We start from the raw sequence: 19,315 nt of genomic DNA, 5'->3' as shown, positions 1-19,315 counted from the left end.
TTCCTAGTTGACTCTACAAAATGATGTTGTCCTCCAGGGCCGTTGTTTGTCAGTAGGGATGCTCAAAGGGGATGGGGGGCTGTGCTTCCACTTTTGGTAATGGGAGTTAAAATACGGAACTATTTACAGCTGCTTCTCATTTCCACTATGCAAAACTGCTATGATAAAGAGCAGCTCTGAAGGTCATATCTGGTGTGCCTTCTCTGTTGGCAGGAGGGCAGGGAAAGGCAAGATTGAGTGTTCAGTGTCTGTGGGTATTTGAGACCTCTGAGAATTCTTTAAGAATGCCAAAATGTAGATTACAGTGGGGTATGTAAACAAGCATCTGGGTTCAAACTTCCCTCCATACCTATACCCAGCTTGCTGCGCTTGTAAGCTAAAGTAGAATCTGAGTGCCTGATACCTTCCTACATTACTTCTCTCCTCAGCATGCATCTTTGTGAAATAAAAAGGTGGAAATATTCGATATTGTTCAACAATATCCTAATTCATGGCAAGAAACGAGCTTTATGGTTTTTTAATTGGCATTCCTAGACAAGTGATTGGCGCTGCTTCATCATGCTTCGCTAAGAATGATTTCTGTTTCTTTGATATAGCTTGTCAATGTATCTGTATTACTGCTTATGTGCCATAAATCTTAGAACAACGGCCGGGGATAGTAACTGTGCAGTACAAAATGTTTCTAGGCTTAATCAGAGACTCCATCAATTGCTTTCATCTCAGTGCAAAGACTAGAAATAGCATCTGCTGAAGCGATAAACCGCAGTCCTGCAGCAGCCCTCAGGTTGTGAACTCCTCGCACAGCTTCCTTCGTGAGGAGGGCCATTTCTGGAGGACGCTGCGCATTGTTTCAGGTGTGGGGCGAGCAGCCGATGTGCTTCGTTAGCGGCCTCTAGCAACTGACACTGGACGGCTTTGCCTTGTCTGCTCCAATCTTTTTATTGCCTTCCTGCCTGAGAATAATGAACTTTTAGTTCTGACGCTTAGTGAGATTAGACCTTATATAAATGGCCCTTACATAAAATGCAACAGAATGATAAAGTTGCCTAATTAGTAACACGAGAAGCAGACTATGTAATTGCATAAGAAGTGAAAACTAGATGTGAATACCTGGGCATGCGGTGTGGTGTTATTTTAGAAAGCCTAGTTTTGTTTTATAGTTTTTCATGTGCTTTATGTATAACGCGAATAAGCCTAAGAGACCTGGAAAATGTTTCTTGAGCAAGTACTAATCATTTGGCTGTGCAGAAGAGATTGAACCAAAGTTCATCTTAAAAGAAGAACGAAACTGGTAATATATTAGCCTGGATTTGAAATAGCTTATTAGGTTAGGGCAAGCTGTGTCCAGTTAGATACCATTTGACGATAAGGACTAGCCTGCCAGAGGTCTAACAGTGAAAAACACTAAATGTTATGGTTAGAGTTTGGATGCTGCTTGAATGATTCAGATGTTAGTATTTCCCAACTTCCCAGATATCTGCAAATGTTAAACTCCTAGTTGTTGCTTTTTAAAAGACATTTATATTGGGCAACTTCTTATCTGTCTTTACTATTTTTGGTATTCAAACCAAAGATGCCCAGATTGAATCTGAATACTATATAAGGCTATTTACTCTTTTTAGACTGCTTCCTAAGGAAATGCCAGGCTTCTGCGATTGCCCTGTCAGCTGAATAACTTCTGAATTCATTGGTCAGCTTTAACCACATTTGAAAAGAAAGCTAGAAGCCTGGAAAAGCATTGCTCTCTCTGAAATAGAAGGGTGGCACAAATTAATGTCTTTGCTCAGGAGAAAGCAGCATGCGGGCAGCATTCAGCTGTTGGACGTCATTTGACAGCAGCTGACCAGTGAATTGGCCAGCATGGACCAGGGGTCAGTCTGCCTCCGCCGAGCTCCTGACTGCTTGTGGCGTATATTGTCTTCTGCCTGCTGGAATTACTGTAGAGATGTCTGGGGTTAGTGGAAGGAAGGGGTGAATTGGTGAGAGGATAAAGGATGCAAATAGGAAATTAAGCTTCTTCACTTCTGTGCTTGTGAAGTGATCTGTGGGTTTTGTTTTCCCTGTTTCCCCAGTAAATAATTCAGTTTTGTTCTGTGCGATCTAATAGAGCGTGATTATGAAATGAGGTTGCTAACAGAACCCACTTATCTTCCCTTCTCATGCATGTGGAAAGATTTTTCATTTTTTCATCTACATGTACTTTTTGAGTCAGAAGTTGTTTCACACTTCTTTCAACACCAGCTTTTAGGAAACTTGCTTCTATCCACCCATGAATAGACTAATCTCTGCAAGCATGATTCGTTATGGGTTCATTAGCAGTATCTTTTTCTAGTTCATACAGCCTTAGCACACTATAGGACATACAGTATCTTCTCCCTTTAATGCCTGGCCTTTACTTATATTTTCTCTTTATATATGAACTATATACACATCTATTTCTACAGCAATGTATGGGAAGAGCTGTAAGAAATACCTGAGAATGTCAAATGGGAATAAATGACAGAGAGAAGAGATTGCCTCAAACCTGAAACAAATTTCCTCTGAAATAGAGCTATGATCCTTGGGTTGTTTTTCTTTGGGGCTCATCTGACTGCTTGAAGTCAAAGAAAACGAAGTGCTGTGTGATCTGATATTATTGCAGGGAGGAACTTCATGGGTCATCAAATCCAGCCCTATGAAAAAAGTGCATTCAACCAAAAGCACAGTTGATAGATGTACCTGCCCTTCATCTTGTGTCTTGAACTGCTTCAGGTTGCTGATAGTTTAGATGTTTTGCTTTGAATGTGAATGGAAGATTTTATTGTTGGTGCTAAATTATGATCTTGCTAGCTCTGTCTGCCCTGAGCTTTACCATCGGTGACACAAGAACGCTAGAAAAGATAAGATGTGATGAATGAGTAGTTCTTATGGTTTTTTTTCCTAAGCATCTGCTGTTGGCCACTGTCAGAGACAGGAGGCTGAGCCTGCTGAACTTGTGCTCTGATATGAGACAAATGTTATTTTCTTAAGAATTTTGAAAATCCTCTCCCTTTGAAGCAAAGGAGAGGAAGAAGGGGAGTCCTGCATGATGGGACTGCTGTAATGCATCCTACATGGGCCAAGGAGGACTGCAATTTCTAAGCAAAGCATTCATGTTGCTTCCCTTTACCAAAGGACTGATGGTTGCACCTTGTTCTTATCTGCCACACACCACTTACCCGTGTACTTGCTCAGGCAAGCAGCTTTGGCAAATGTTTTCTTCCTCTATCATGCTCATGTATCAGAGCAGTGGAAGCGAGAGGCCAATCAATCACATGCGTATTTTGAATGAGAACTGGAAACTGTGCAGCGAAATGGATCAGAGGTTCATAACACACCACCTTTGAAACAGAATGTTTGATCTTATCTTTAACTTTGCAAAACAATCTGTGTCTTAGCCAGAGATTCTGTTTTTTATTTGAAAGGCATGACTGGATGTGAAAAAAGCTGGATCAGGACTTAGGTATACAAAGTTTAGGACTGTAAACAATTAAATCTACCATCTATCTAAGTTTCTAAGGAGGTCTCTAGATTTCACTTGTGTAAGTGTGACCATTTTGAATATATGAAATTGCAAAAAAAGAAGTTAAGCTTGGTGCTATGAATAATAATGTTTTCACCAATAAATTGTTTCTGAGTTTGCTGTTTTATCGGTTCTTTGCCCTCCTCCCTCCTTGATTAATTTGAATTTCTAAAGTTTCCTGATTTTAACATCTATGAATTTAAAAAACTTGATCCTGCGGATGCTTGCACAGACAAACATACAGGGTCACTTCAGCTTTTGACATTAAAGCTTTGTGAGCAGTAAAAAAATTGAAATAACCTTAGTGCATCTGTTTTTAACTGGATGATGAGTCCACTTCTGATTTAATAAGGAAATGGAGGGAAGCAGTATTTTGCATCTGAATATCCAGGGTAGATATGAGTGGAATAATCTCTCAATTAAACTTTTTTTCTTTCTCTTTGTAAATGCTCCAATTTAGTAGGCTTGAGCCTTAAACTTTTCCATTACTCCTTAAGGGATCATATTGGATGAGTCTTGCACAAGAAACATATGATGATCTCTGATATTGACAGGTCTTGAAAGCTCCTGAATAGAATAAATGTCTTTTTGCCCTTCTTAGAGGTGGCCTTTTTTGCCCTTTTTGGAGTTTGGATGTAATCCAAGAAAAGGCTAGGAATTAGCTCATCCACAAACAAAACCTGACTACTTGCATTGGCTCCTGAATTATGAATTGAAACTACATAATGGAAATTGGAGGCCAAATAGTCTAAATATAAAAGTAGCCTTGCTGTGTTTTTTGAATGAGTGCAGGTAGTTCTGCTGGTTTTCTTCTGTGTGGATTTTGCTTCCCTTCCTGTTTCATTCTTCCATGTTTTAGTACCTAATTGTAGGCATACAATGAATAGAGCAAAATCATAATTAGGAAGCTATGGTACAGGAAGCTTTCCAAATGCATGTAAAATTTGGAAAACACGGAGCTATTTAACTTCGTGTTTAAATGTTCAGTGTGATAAGGCTTTAAGGGAATAACTGCAAGATTATGTAAATATGTACATAATACCAAGCTTTTATCCCTTTTTTTTCATGTAATGTTCAGGGGAGTTTGTAATATTGATTCAGTGATTCCCAGGTGCTAATTTTAGCTAGAAAATGTCAATATTAATTTAATTACTTAATGTTTCTCCTGTCCATTTCATCATCTTAGCCTTGATTGACTTTCTTTTTTCTCTCCACTCTCAACTTTAATATTAGAGTAACTCAACTTAATGTTTACATCATCTCCATACTCTTAGTAGAATGATAGAGGCCTGAATGCCCATAAGTATACCTGAAAGTATTTGTAGGCTCAGGCTCAGATGCAAAAAAGTTAGAGCTAGAAGGAACCAGTAATCATCTTGTCTCACCATCTGTGACCCACGGGCATTACCCTTATCCTTGCAAGGGATTCAGTATCTTGTTGATTAAAGTACATTTTTCTGAAAAGCTTGCAGTTTTGATCTCATGACACCAAGCGAAGGATTTGCCGTCTCACTTCTTCAGTTTTGTTCCAGTAACTAGTTGGTCTCACCACTAAACTTGTACAATATTTTGTATTGGTCTTGCTTAAACTGTGCAATGCCTTCTGGGATTGAGCCCCATCCTGCTTTCCCTACTAGGTAAAGAGTCCTTTAGGATCTTCATAGGGATTACTTCTTGGTGTTTATAATTGTATCTTCTCGACAGACAGAGTGTTTCAGATCTCTCACAGAAACTTTTTTTTTAAACCCTCAAATTCTTTTCATCGTGGCCTCTTTTCTGCCACCTTCAATTTTCCAATTTAAAAATTTGCATACCCAGATTTGAATTTAATACAGCGGTGGTGCCACAGAATCACTTGCTGACTGCCTGCTCCTTTGTTTCAGATAGCTGCAGGCTGTGTTAGTCATTTGTTCATTTTGTTGTGGCAGTGACAAAGCAAGCTACCCTTGAGTCACTCACCTGCTGGGGTGCTGACGGTCTGCCAGGCTCGTCCTCTACGCTGTAGCTATTGCTTGTGCTCTGTGGTGTCGGAGGTGCAGCTCTGCCTCTGGCTTCGCCTACTTTAACTGATGTCAACTGAATGTATGCACACTTTTGGTCGTCTTTGTCTTTTTATTTTCTATAGCGTTCTGCCAATCTATGTGTTAGCAGAACATTTTTTTCAAGGAATTTGTTATATCTAGATTTCAGCATTTTTATGGATCTGGATGAGCATCTGGCTAGCTGTGATTAATGCAAAACCAAACTAAAGCAATTCCATTCCCCAGTGACTTTACGCTGTCAACTACTTTGAGATATGTCAGTTAGCCAACCCTTAATTCGTTTAACATGCGCTTTATTGACACATGAGCCAAATTTGTAGTCAGAATATCATGTGGTATAAGTCATAAGCCTTGCAAGTCTTACCTACTCAACTAACTCTACCACCCAAACGAGTGATTTCAAATTCTGAAATAAGGTTTGTTTGAATATCAGTATCATAAACCCCTTGAGATTGCCGTTAGTTGCATTCCTGTCCTTTAATAGAAACCTATGCAAATTTTTCAGTTTCAGTCCGGCATTGATCTTGGACAAACAAGGCCACAGTTGCCAAGGCTGTTCTACTTTAAGTGTTAGCGTGAGGTTAGCAGTCATTTCTGCTGGGTACCGTGGAGAACTGCATCCAGTTTATCCCGCACTGTGAGATCTACATTTGAAAATGAACTCGTTACAGGCTGAGTATCTGTTGATGCTGTTAAAAACTGTAAACAGACTGGAAAATATGGAGAGGCTACAATATGTGTTGTGTGAGGAGAGTGTTTCAAATAGATGACAGACTGCTGGCTTCCATCAAGACATCGGTGACTCTTGCAATGCGCTTCTGTCTTCCAGGGGCCGGTCAGAGGTCAGCATCTCTGGTGAAGGCAGTGTTTGTACTTGATGTCATCGTTTATACTTTGATTCACAAGTCTAGTTTCTTCTTGTGTTTTCTCCAGTGGAAAGAGATGTTAATAAATGTTTCCAGATAGGAGTGCTCATCTCAGTTTAGCTAAAGTTAACATGTATTTCTTAAATCTTTTAACTCCTCGACAAGTGGAGAAACTGGCCTGGGCTCCTAGTCAAAAATTAAACTGGGGCTGCTGCAGATTTCAGCCTGATCTACCGCTTCAGATTCTCAAGTTCAGCAACTGTTGCAGCAGCTTCCCAGGACCCAGTATCTTGGGAAGGGGACCTCGCTGTTAACATCACACACTTTGAGGGTTTGGGAGGAGAAGGAGAATCGATTAGATGAGATGGCTTTTTCTGCTTGGAAGAAAATACTGAAGAGGCTCCAGAATATTCAAGGGCTTGCCTCTGTGCAAATTATCACTAAATTGTAATTTCAAAAGAAGAATCTGTTACACTGAGGGAAGATCTGCATGGAGTTTAAAATCAGGTCTGTTTTTAGTTTTGCGTATATCCATCCTTACTAATCTTAATCTGTCTTTATTAATCTTGCTAGCCTTCAGCAGAATTGGAAAAGGCTGTTCTGAAATCAAAATAGTGCAAACTCATGTCAAAAACCACTCCTGAAGCCAGCTGGTATGCAGTCAACACCGTTTACGTGCTTCTGATGGAGCTTCTGATAACTTGAATTATCCGTTACTGATGTCTTTATCAAAGTCGCCATGCTATAAGGGTGAGGAAGAGCCATCTGCTCACAGCAGGATGAATCCAAGTGATGGCCCATGAGCATGCTGCTTCTTCATGTATCTGACTCTGAGTGACAGGAGAGGCAGTTGCTGTCATATCACTGTAGAGATGGGCGTGTGGCCCACCGCACTTGGAAAAAATTCCCCCAGGATGCCCAAGCTTTTATTTTCTACACCAGCAACAAAACAAACACCTGTTCAGGGTGTTTTCACCTACAGCTTGTGCTGCTAGAAAAGGAGGATGGAACTAAAATCCATAGGATGCTCAATATTATCTCAAAATTGAACCATGGATTAAATCTCCTTTTGCTTAAGGAGTGTAATAAATATTTATTGTGGGGAAATGGGAATGTCAGCAGAACAGATAAATACAAAAAACAGTTTGAGATTTCTTTTTCTTCCTTTTAGTTCCTTTGAGGTTCTCCTTTAGGGTTTCATTATTAACAATGAAATAGCGAACTTGCTCAAGGGCAGAATTGTGCTCTGAGAATCATAAGTGTGGTTATAATAACAATTTTTTCCTTCATGGTACACCAGATAGCTGAAATTTTAACCCTGTAAAGCAGGATCCATGAATTGGGCCATATGAATTTTTGCTGATAAGGTTTTGAATTAATCCCATTTTGTACAGACCTGTGCTTGCAGAAGCTTAAGGAAATTCATCACAGTTGCAGATTGTTTTCCAAGTAATATCCTCGTGGACTATGAAGCCTATCCTTTTATGATAAATGCATAAAGGTTTTGCTTAACTTCATTTTTGAGCCACTCCACCTCTGATCTCCGCTGCTCAGTTTTTAAGTAGGCTTTGGCAGTCTGGCTGAACTGCAGTAGTGCTGACATTGAAATCGCACAGCATGATGAGGGGCGGGGGGGATGTTAGAGGAGGTTCAGTGAAGACACAGCTTGGATTTTTTCCTCCCTTTTGATACAGCTGAAACTCTTACTTCCTGCACAGACAAGCAGTCAGTGTGATTTTTGAGTATTTGGGTGGAGGATAATATACAGCAAAGTAATTCAACTGTAATCCCTAAGGACGGGATAACAAATAACATCCCTGCTGCACAGGCAGCTGGAATTATTTAGAAGGTGTAAAGAGGCTTAATGTTCTGAGGAGCTGCCTTTTATAGCGTGCTTTTGAGTAGGCACATCTGTAACTTTGCAAATGAACTCACTTGCAGGCCTAGAGGCGGCTGCTGGTTTGTTTGCTCATTGAGGAGGTGACTAAGCATCTGCAGCCGCTGGCAGGTGTGCCGAGCTGCAGGTGGGGCTTCCAAGGCCGTCTTCGGCAACCACTCATTTGCTTGCAGTGATCGATGCATTGTCGTTACTTGTCTTTCCAGAACAATCATTGTTGAGAAAATTACAGCATTAAGTAAATATTTTTCTTTATATCAGTGTTGTTATTTTTTAATCAATCTTTTTAAGGAGGAGCTTTAGTAGAGAACTTTCTCTTGTGTCTTAGGCACTCAGCCATTCTGCTCTGTGCGGGTGTACAAGGGCAGCATGAATGCCTTTGAAAATCAACATTTCCATTTCAGTCATGGTTCCCTCTTACTTATTATAGCAGCAGATAATAAAGTTCTAATTTCTCCAGATTCCACGACTATCTTGAGATAACTGCAAAAGGGAAGGATTAAGAGATACTGATAGCCTATTCTTGTTTGTGAGTACACCTGAATAGAGAGCTAGCCAAACATTTTTTGTGTTACATATCTGTCTCTGAGGCTGTTGTATCCAGATGACAAGCTTTTACTTCAAAAAAAAAAACAAAAACCAAACTTAAAACTCACCTCTGTAGCTGCATCCAAGCTAATGTTTGTTAAAAGCGACTGTTTGTTGTAAAGGAGTGTGTTGGCCTGTTCCTTGTTCCATAGTTTGGATTTTACAACCTGTGCTGTGGTGTTAACCCAGCAGAAGGGGAGCTGTGGGAGCGTGGGAAGCGCGCACACAGGCAGCGTGTTGGCAGGTAGCAGCTGCAGGCGTGAGCTCAGTTTCCAATCCATTCAGCATCAGATGGCCCAAACCCACCCCAGGTTTAGTCATATTTCTTCAGGTTTCTGTTTAATTCTTTGCTTCTTGCTGTCATCTAAGTTCATGTGATCACAGAATGGAGACTTATATGCCAAATAGCAATGAAATGAAGTCATACACAAGTGGGTGCTGTTAATTTCAGTTATAGTCATTGAAAGGCTTTGGAGAAATGAAAAGGTTTGGGGTCTGTTTTGTTGTTTTTTTTTTCCTAAGAAGGTATAAATGAAAAGTGCACCTTTTAAACATATGGATGTGTGAATGCAAGGAGGTAATCTGATCTAGACATATAAATGGAACTTTGTCTACTTACGGCTTCAAGCCAGACAGCATTAGGTCTAAAAATAATTTTCAGCTAAAACCCCCTGCTTTAACTTGAAAATAGTTTTACTTCTAGACAGAGTGTTTCATACTGAATGACCAGAGAGAAACCCGTAGCCTCATGAGGCTCTTGAGGAGAACTGCTTTTCACATGAGCAGCTCTCTCAGGCATGCAGATCTGAAAGTCGCAGCATGCTTACCCTCTACCTTGGTTGCCAAAGTTCTGCAGGCCAAATTATTCCCAGTATGACACCTAAAAAAATTAATCTGTGTTGTTTGTACTTCCTCTTACAGTGCTTTTCCTGCAACTATTACTTCAGCTGTCCTGCGTCCCTCTAGCCTTATATCCTGTCTCTGACTGTAGCCAGTAGCAGTTGCCTGAAGAGGAGTGTTGGAATGAGCCAGATGAGATGCTTGGCCAAAATATTCTCCCTGCTTCCTACGACTGCAGTCCAGAGTGCTCTTAAATCAGCAGTGGTGTCTTTTTTTGCACAGTGTAAAGCAAGGATCATGGAGCATGTTGCAGAGAGTCCCCCAGCAGTATGGCTGGTGCCGGGGCTGGGTCTGCCAGCGTTCAGCTGCTTGTGCGGAGGAGCCAGGAGATAGATCCAGCCCCAGATGTCTCCATGGAGAAGCTGTGCTGGTTACCAGGTTGGGAGGGATAGTCTGCTCAGACGAGCATGTGGCTCCTTCATCAGCAGCAGGTCCTGGGCAGCGGTCCCACACCGGAGCCGACTACTCCGGAGCAGGTCTGGGAAGAGAATTTGCTTTTCTGAGCTCAAGCAATAGTACATTTTGGGCATAACTGAAGGAGAATAGACTCCAATGTAAATAATTATTGTAATAAGGCTAAATAAGTTAACACCACCTTCTGTAGCCAAAAACTATTCAGTTAAAGTGGAGAGTTGAAATAGGCAGAGGAAAAGCAAAGGGGCACCACATGTTACTAGGAGCTGTTTTGCTATCACGGGAGTGCTGATCCCCACTCTTCATTGCATTTTTAGGCTGTTGCTTTTCTTCCTGGAGATCGTTGTTCCTGAGGAGGGTGCGGGGAGTCATATGAACTGTGCTTCCCGCGAACAGCCCCACTGCTGGAAACTTAGAGAGCTTTTCAGTTTGGCAGACTTCTGGTGAAAGCCTCTGACCTGTGTTACACAATTGAGCCTCAGTTCACGCTTGTCGTGGAGGCCGGTAGCTGGTAATGTGTGGGCAGGCTTCAGTCTGCCTCTGAAAAGGTTTTGTTCAGTGTGTGCCTCTGCTCAGCTCGTCGGGCCCTTGCATTTTTCAAAATGTTAAGTATTCAGCTCTGCTCCACTACATTATCTCACAAATCTTCTATTGTTTGGCCCTTTTCTGAAGAGCACGTTATGTGCGGTGGCATGAACGGTGGCCAAGCCGTATCTGCAGTGCACGCAAAGGTGCTCTGGTCTTGAACTGGTGCCACCCACCATTGGGTGCTGTAGGACTGCCTGAGTTGGGGGTGCTTTGGACTTGTTCTTCTTGGCTTAAACTTGTGAATGAAAGCATAAAATACTGCGGCTTTTGTGCAGTGGGGACAGGCAGTGATAGGGACATAATGCTCCTATTCTTGGAGTTGTCAGACGGAAGGGAGCTAATATGATAACCCATAATACTTTGTCTTCTGTGATCTTGAAAGATAGCTATGCTTAAGCATCTAATTTCCAATGGAGAGGGTTGGAGGAAAAAAAAAAAATCCCTGTTAAGGCTTAAATCCAGCCTAGCCAAGCTGCTGAGTTTTCATCAAAAGCAGGAAACAGATGGAGGGGCACAGCTGCAGAAGGTGCTGTGACTTCTCTGGAAAAACTACCGGCGCGTGTGCTGCAAGCAGGGACGTCAGCACAGCGCTGCTGTTCTGCACGGGGCCGCCACTCGGTGCCAGTGGATGGACGGTCTCGCAGCCCATGCTGCTCAGGGAGATGCCATTTGGGAGAGGAACCTGCCTGGCGTTACTCCCAGCTGCCAGTGATGTATGCTTGCCTGTTCCCAGGATCTGCTCCCTGTAGTAGAAGAAGACGACTGCATCAAGACTCATTGTGTTGCTAAGTCTCACATTTCTGAAGTATGCTGTGGGTCCTGTCCTGGTGAGCTTACCCTTATGTCCTTTCCAGAAGCACCTCGTTGGTCTGTCTCCCTGCTGAATTCTTCATTTCAGACTGGACAGTTGCATGATGAAGAGGTCTTGTGACTTGGTGGGGTCTCAGAAGCAGCCAGAGAAACCTCTGGGATGCCCTGGGGTGGTGTTTCTTACGTTCTTCTTGAGACAGAAAAGAAAGGAGGGTCCAGCAGCTAAGCAGCGTCCCAGGTCTCTGCCCAGCCACTCACGCAGAGCCAGTCAAGTGCTACACTTTAAAGATGAGCCAGAGCATGTTGTTTATCTGGCACCTGCTTGTCCTTTACTCCTGCTATTTATTTGAAAGGTGCAAATACTTAGATGTCTTCTAGAACAGATCTGTGTTATTGTTATTTAGGAGGTTTCTTTTCTTAAGCAATTTAGTAATTTTTCCTCTTTTGCGTAGGTTTTTGCAGAAATTAAAGATTTTCTGAGCAAGTAGCCTATGTAAGCACAACTGTGTAACGGGGAGAATGTGTTTCTCTGCTTGCTTTCCCTTTTCTAAAGACAAAAGAGCCTTATTGAAATGTGCTTCCCTTCTGACTACTAATGGGTTTTCCTTCCTTCCTCCTTGAAATGAGCTTAACATTCTCCCATCCTGTTGGGTATAAATTTCAGCCTGGACTGTTTTCCCTGTTGAGGTGTTGAGTCACTGGCCTTGAATGAGAACCTGTAATGAGACAGGGAGAAGTTGGGGCTTGGGAAGGAAGAGGTTTTCCAGCAGTTTGGCGGTAAATGGGATGAATTTTAAAAAACAAGGATAAAGTGCTGTTCATTTTTGCCTGGGGCTGCTCATATTCTCTTTTCCTAGTTTTATTTCTGGATGCTTTCTTATGTTGGATCTGGATAAATTCCAGGACATTATGCACAAAATACCTAGAGGAAGAGCTGGTTCCTGCTCAATAACAATGTTCCATTTTAAGCTGTCTCAAGTTAAAGGGGAAAAAAATACGATGCCATGTCACCAGAATTCGTTTGTCTCCTGGAAGAAAGATGCTGAAAGTCTTGCTTCAAAGGCTCTGTGTGGGAATTATGTCCTGAAGCCTGGATATTCTCCAGGGCTTAATTGTGCTTATTCATAGAAACACTAAACTTTATGAACTGGACAGCAGACCTCTAAATTTGGCTCTTTACTGCGGAGAGAGTATTGGTTTTTGTGCACTCTGATTAGCAACACTGAGCACAGACGTGCACTTTGGAATAATTAGTAAAATGGACAGGAATTAAAGCAAGCTTTGCTCTGAACACAAACGAGATGAGCTAAACAAGTCATCTTTCTATCTGAATTTCCTGCTTAAGTAAGGTTTGATTTTGTGTGGTGTTGGGTTGTGTCATATGGGGTATATCTTCTCTCTGTCTCCCGCATAGAACTTCTTTCTGGTCTAAAGTCTACGGTAGCAGACTGGGGGACAAAAATCTGCATCTCCTCCCATATCATCTTGCTCTGCAAGCTGAAGAAAACAAGACTGAGCAATGTAGTTAAACCAGCAAGAGTGAGATTAGGTTACTGCCTCACATGCGCTTTTGCCAATCTCGGAGAAATCTGAATCCAAATATCTTTGTTAGTAATATTATCTGTGTTTTGGAGGTTTCCTTTGCCTTTTTTTTTTCCCAAACATTAGGGATGAGAAATTAACTTTTAAAAATAAAACTCCAATTAACATTATGGTAAGCTATCTGAGCTTGTGTGAAAACAAACTATTGTTTAGTTGGCTTAAGCAAAAAAAGGTGCTTTTTTTATTTGGTAGAAAAGCAGTTAAGACTTCAAACCCAGTCAAAACCAATGCGTACTGCTGCCTTTGTGGACTTCCTTAGTTTGCAGTCCTACCTGTGGAGAACCAGCAGTGCAAGAGGGTCACAAAAGAGTTTGAGAGGGCTTTTTTGTTTTATTTTTCTGCTTTAATTGGAGATAGATTTATAGGGGATAAGATTCCTTAGTAATATTTCCCTTTTAGAAAGCTCCCATATGAGTGAAACTGGAAGGGTTTGTTTGGGGTTTTTTTTAAGCGCTCTACCTTGAAGGAATATTTTCTTGTTTCTGATATTACTTAGGATTTATGTATTAGGAGATTTTTTTTTTTTCTATACAGGATTCATCATGACATCCTAAATAAGTGTGCAAAAAAGCTGAAAAGAAGTATCATTTGGACAAAGCCAGTAGCATGCTTTGCTGTTGTCACAATTTTGTCAGTGTTGGGACAAATTGGGAAACGTCTTCTGTTCAGAATTTTATCCACCCAGAAGTGCACTGCAAATTAATTTTGAAACTTGCTGCTGAAGGGAAATTAACAAAAAATATCCAATGTGAAAATTAAAATTTTTTTTGGATAGCGTTAACAGATAAAAATGTTGAGTGACTTATTTTTTTAATGGAAGTCATAACATTTAGACATGTAAGAATATAACTGCCTTTTAAAATATAAAATAGCTCCATGAGACTACTTCACTATCTGTACATGACATCCTCTAGGCTCCTTAACTAACATTTGCTTTGTTAGTGAGATGAAACAAGGGTTTGAAAACGAAAGACAGTCGTGGTTTGGAAGAGCAATTGTTATCAGTGAGCTTTGTTTCCTGGAAAACTAAGACCACAGAGCTGATAACTTTTGCTTTGAAGTATTGAAGCCTATGTTTCAGGCAGACGTGCAGGTGCTATTTTGAAGGATTTTGATGATCAAGGATCACTATGTATTTCAGTGAGCTATCTCAATTTCCATCCTGCTTGAAAGTGTCCACCTTCTTCCAGTCTGTGCTTGAAAAATCATGAGAGGACCACAGGCTGGAAAGCAGCTAAACTAATCCAGATTAAAGAGGTTGCAGTTTGGGATAGTTGAGGGTCTCCTTAACTATGGGAATTACCTACCCAAGTGTAGAGGCTGAGTAAAGTATCATTACAGTACTCACAATCTTGTGGTTGCTGACCCAATATTGGAGGATTTTAATCTAACATAGAACAAATATCATCATCATCATCATCCTTCATATCTCTGAAAGCAGCAATGTGCTCAGTATCTTTTGTGTTTGATTCTTGCAGGCACTTTGAATGCGTATCTCATACCCCGTATCCTGCTTTTGAATTTGCAGTGCAATATCATAAGACTTCGTCTTTCAGTGGAAGAGCCAGCTTTAGGATGGAACCTAGTAAAAACCTCAGGGTTACGCTCTGTATCTAAACCACTTTAGAGATCAACCCAGCTGAATTCTAATTTATGGAAGAAAGCTTCCCACACTGCATTTGCACTGCACACATTTAGGAAGATTTGGAAGAGTTTATCTTGAAGTGTCATTTAGGCTGATTGTTCTGTTTCCATGAAAATTTTGCCTGTGAGAGCCCTTGAGCACACACTAATGAGGAAACAGGTGAATAGAAGTAGACTGCAGAATTCTGAATCCACATTGTACCATATATCAAGAGACTAAACTTTGTAATTCAATGTATTTTAAACAACTCTATCCAAGCCTCTTCACAGTTCAAATTTGAAGTTCAATATTGTGGTGCTAGCCCATCTTGAATCATGTGTCCATCAAAAAATGAAAGGTCAAGAGGGCCCCAAACTACCAATCACTTCCTTTTCTGTTGGGAATCCTTGTAAGATGGCTCTTATTTTTAGTATCTGACATTGGAGGTGGGAACTGGAGTGGGTGAAGGGATGGATGTCCTTGCAAAAAATACCAGACAAGTGACGGTGTTGTTCCACCCCTGCATCAGGACACGACGGTATATAGCTGCCACGGAGTCCTGTACAGCTGCTAGGTGAGCAGTGTCTGAGTCAATGTCAATGCTGTGGTATTCCCCTTCTGTACCTTTTTATTAAGCACAATTCTTTGCATAGAAGTAATTTTAGCAAATCTAGGAGGATTTGGGAACTTTGCCCTTCCCTGCCCCTTGGCTTAAGGCTGTAGTTCATCTGAAAATGCTATTAAAAAAAAAAAAGAAAATCACAAGCCTCTGGGACAGGTCACTAATCTGTCCTCAAGGAAATGGCAGTGAGTGAGAGGGGCGCATCTGTCATCTGGGCAGGCAGTGGGGAGAGGGCTGTGAAGGCTCAGCAACGCCTTGGTTAATGGCAACATACTCAACTGTCAGGCAGGCTCGCTAGGGACACGCTGTTAATTTGGGCAGGCAAGCGCTGCCAGGCTGCATTGTGTAGAGTTAAGCAGTGTGAATAGAGCCCGTAAGCAAAGCTGCTGGAATCTGCATTTGTGTTCCCTTTGGACGGCTGTCCTCTGTTTTTGGCTTCTTTTCCAGTCCAAAGCGGCCACGTGGAGTTTTGGCACTGTTAGTGCTGCCCGAAGATTAGTTATAGATTGCAGAAGTATCTAACTTGTGCTGAGATGAGTTACCCTGCTTCTCAGCTGTTTTTGCATACATACATTTAGTCACAGTGTCAGAGCCAGAGTATCAATCCACTACTTCTAGCGACTTAATTAGAAATGGATTAAGCCCTTTCTCCTTAAAACCCAATTTGAAATGCTACAGGTATTTTCCTTATTTTCACTGCTCACATCTGCTAGGTGCTAGCTATATGGCAATTAAAGTTTGCATTTCTTCTCTACTGTCAAAAGCTAAGGCAGAGGGTCCTGCAGGTGGTTTTGGAGGTATGACAGTATGTGCCTTATAAATGCCCTGCAGTCCCTAGAAGAGCTCGGTGGTGAGCCGTAATGTTACGGACTGACCCTTTTGGGCAGAGAAGAGGGAGACCAGTGTTTGGGAAAAGCTGCCACGTGCAACCTAGCCGGTCGGGTGTCCTGACTCCTTGTGTGATGGACCAGAGTGATTCCTCATGTGATGATTATTGTAAAAAGGTTGAGCAAGGGTAAGAGATTGTTTCCATCTCATAAAGGGAACAACCAGATTGTCTCAATGCTGTCTCTCCCCAGCATGTGTCAGAATATACTGTTAATTTAGGAGCTGGAACCCAACTGAGGATTTTCTGATTCTCTACCATGTGTTTGCCTTTGTGACTCCAGTTCCTCTCTCATCCTTTGGGGATGTTTTTCCCTGACATCTTCAGTCTTATTAAAACTTATTTTTGTTTCTGCCTAGTCTTCTGCCAGGAAAAGGCTGAAATTAATAAGTTTCTGGTAACCGTTTTCTACATTTTCGCCTGATTTAGCTGATTACGTTAAGGCTGGGTCAAATACTCCATTAAGAGTTTCAGATGCTGTCAGAACCGGAGCAGAAAAAGGGTTCCCAGGAGATCGACTGTGTGTGCTTGCGTGGAACAGGCTTATCAGGGAATTGGCCTGCACAGTTACCTTGCCAAGTGCTGCACAGCTCCAGCACTTCTGTCACTACCTGGGCTAATCATTAGTTGTGAACAGACGACGTTCTCCACCTGCTGTGTCAGGCTCTGCTGTCACGCTAGGAGGCTGCCCTCCTCCCCAGAAATGAGGAATTCTTGCCTGTGCCTATTCAGATAGAGGGTTACCTATTTAATGCAGTGCCCCATTTAGGGAAGTAAAAGAGTGGTTTTCCAAGTGGAAAAACAGTTGCTGTGTGGGAGGGAAAACTTCTTACAAACAAGCACTGAGTTTCCTCATTTTCCTTTACCGGGGGTTTCTATTAGAATAAGGCTGGAGGAGGGAAATTTGGAATGATTCTGGGAAGCTTTGACTCAGGAAGGGGAGAATGATTCATAGATTTTTATTATTGTTATTTATTAACGAGAACAGACCATTGGACCTGATCTTTTACTTATCTTTCTCTTTGAAAACTTAAAGCGCTTATGCAGTGACCCCAAAAGAGTTTGTGGGTTTGAACCAAGGTCTTTCAGCATAAAAGCATAAATCCCAGCCATGGGAGCTAGCCTACAACCACTTTACAGTAGAGTTATTGCTATTACCTTCATACTTAATAAGTATTTTTATAATGAATCCTCAGTGCATTCCTTCCCCGTTTGTGAAGTGGGGTGGTAAGTTGTTCATGGGAGATGGGGGCAGCAGAGGCACTTTACACAACTGAGATCTGACAAGCGTTGCGACTTGCCACTTCGTGTTGTGACAGTGGTCAGTTTATCGCTGGTTATTGCTGGAGTCTCGATGTAAGAGTTTGTTCTTTCAAGAGTGATTCTTCAGTTTTGATGGGGAAAAATTGATTACTGAGAAGAGTGGCTTGTTTAGTAGCAATATTTTTTCTTCTCCTTAATTTGGAAGTGAACATTTACTTCTCAAAAATTAACTTTGCTGTTAATAATCAAAATATAAGATCAGTCACAAGGTATACATTACAAAGTTTTTAAGCTCCAGCCTAACATTATTTTAAGGACTATGAGGTGATTTACATTTATTTTTGTATTCTGCTACTATGAAGAAAAGATTAGTGTAACCTGAACTATGTTTTAATTAAAATTTGGCAAGAGAACTTAAATGAAGGAAAAATCAAAACTTGACACAGTATGTGTCACAACTGTAATTTCATTCTTGTACTTCAGAAGATAATTCACTAGATGGGATAAAGCAAACATAACTTAGTTATTAACTTATTCCTCAGGTAAATTTGTTAAAGAATCAATCAAACTATATTCTGTCCAGTTTATGAAAATGGGAAGGCCCTTGACTGTGGCCACATAATCTTACCTTTTCCACTTGTGGTATCATATTGTGAAGACCCATACACCCCTACTACTTTTGGGTGTGCTGTGTCAGTGGCTGAGAGTCAGGGAAGCTCCCAAGCTTTTACCTTACTCTTAGCTGGCGGAGACTGGAACAAACGTCTTCATTATCCTCTTGAAAAATCTTGTTAGCAAGGCAGTCTCATCATATCTATGCTACTGGCTTGAATTTTTCTCGTATTGTTGTCTGTTAAGCTAGGTGGCAGCTTAATCTCGGCAGAGATAGAGAATGCATGCAAAGACTCTTCTAGCGAGAAAAAATATATGGAAAGGACAACCAACCATTGCCACAGCAAGTATAGAAATTTGAACTTAGATCTGTATTTTACTGCACTGGGAAAAACAGAAGTCCTCAGCTTCTAGAACTGCGAAGCAAACACTTCTGACCAACTCAATGCCTGTCCCAGAAGGATTTCCGTATATGAAATAGGCTCAAGAAAACTGATTTATGTCAGCAGCCATAATAAACACATTGTGCAAAGTTAAGAAGTCTCCAGGGCTTTGGATAATCAACAGAAGTTGCAAGAATTTGTCAGCAGTTACAGACATTTAGTTGACATGTAAGAAATCCTCTAAGGCCACCAGAAATAATTTCTTGGTTCATGCTTACTATTGCAGTTGGAACTTTTTTTTGCTTAAAGGTCCAAAGTAATGTCAGCCACATGGCAGTGGATGAGATGTGATAAGGCATCAGAAATCCATCAACAGTTTCTTAGCAAAGCTGCAAAATAAACTCTTTAAACTTCCCTGTAGTCAGTGTTTATGCCTGCAATGAACTTGTCCTGTGTCCTGTCAGGGAATCTGGGTAACTGTTTTGATAGAAATGAGATATCCTCTGTCAGGATTATTAGTACCTTCCAAAACTGAACTCAGAAAGTGAGCCATACAGTCAAACACCGGAGTGTAGGGTTAAAATTACAAGGAGAGGCTGTGTAGGAACAAACGTATGTCAAACATAGGGTATTGGCTTCCTCCTAATGGGCTTGGACTTTGCAGTCCACTTAAGTTG

At 41.3% G+C, this 19,315-nt stretch overlaps 1 protein-coding gene across 6 annotated transcripts in view; it reads left to right on the top strand.

Moving 5' to 3' along the window:
* Positions 1-19,315, top strand: part of ZDHHC8 (zDHHC palmitoyltransferase 8) — a 117,888-nt gene that overhangs the window by 42,336 nt on the left and 56,237 nt on the right. The window lies entirely within an intron of this gene.

Source organism: Nipponia nippon, unplaced genomic scaffold (assembly GCF_047370975.1).
Source record: "Nipponia nippon isolate SJK-2023a ecotype South Korea unplaced genomic scaffold, ASM4737097v1 scaffold_18, whole genome shotgun sequence".
In the NCBI taxonomy this organism is placed as follows: Eukaryota; Metazoa; Chordata; class Aves; order Pelecaniformes; family Threskiornithidae; genus Nipponia; species Nipponia nippon.
This window is presented reverse-complemented; position numbering and strand designations above follow the sequence as displayed.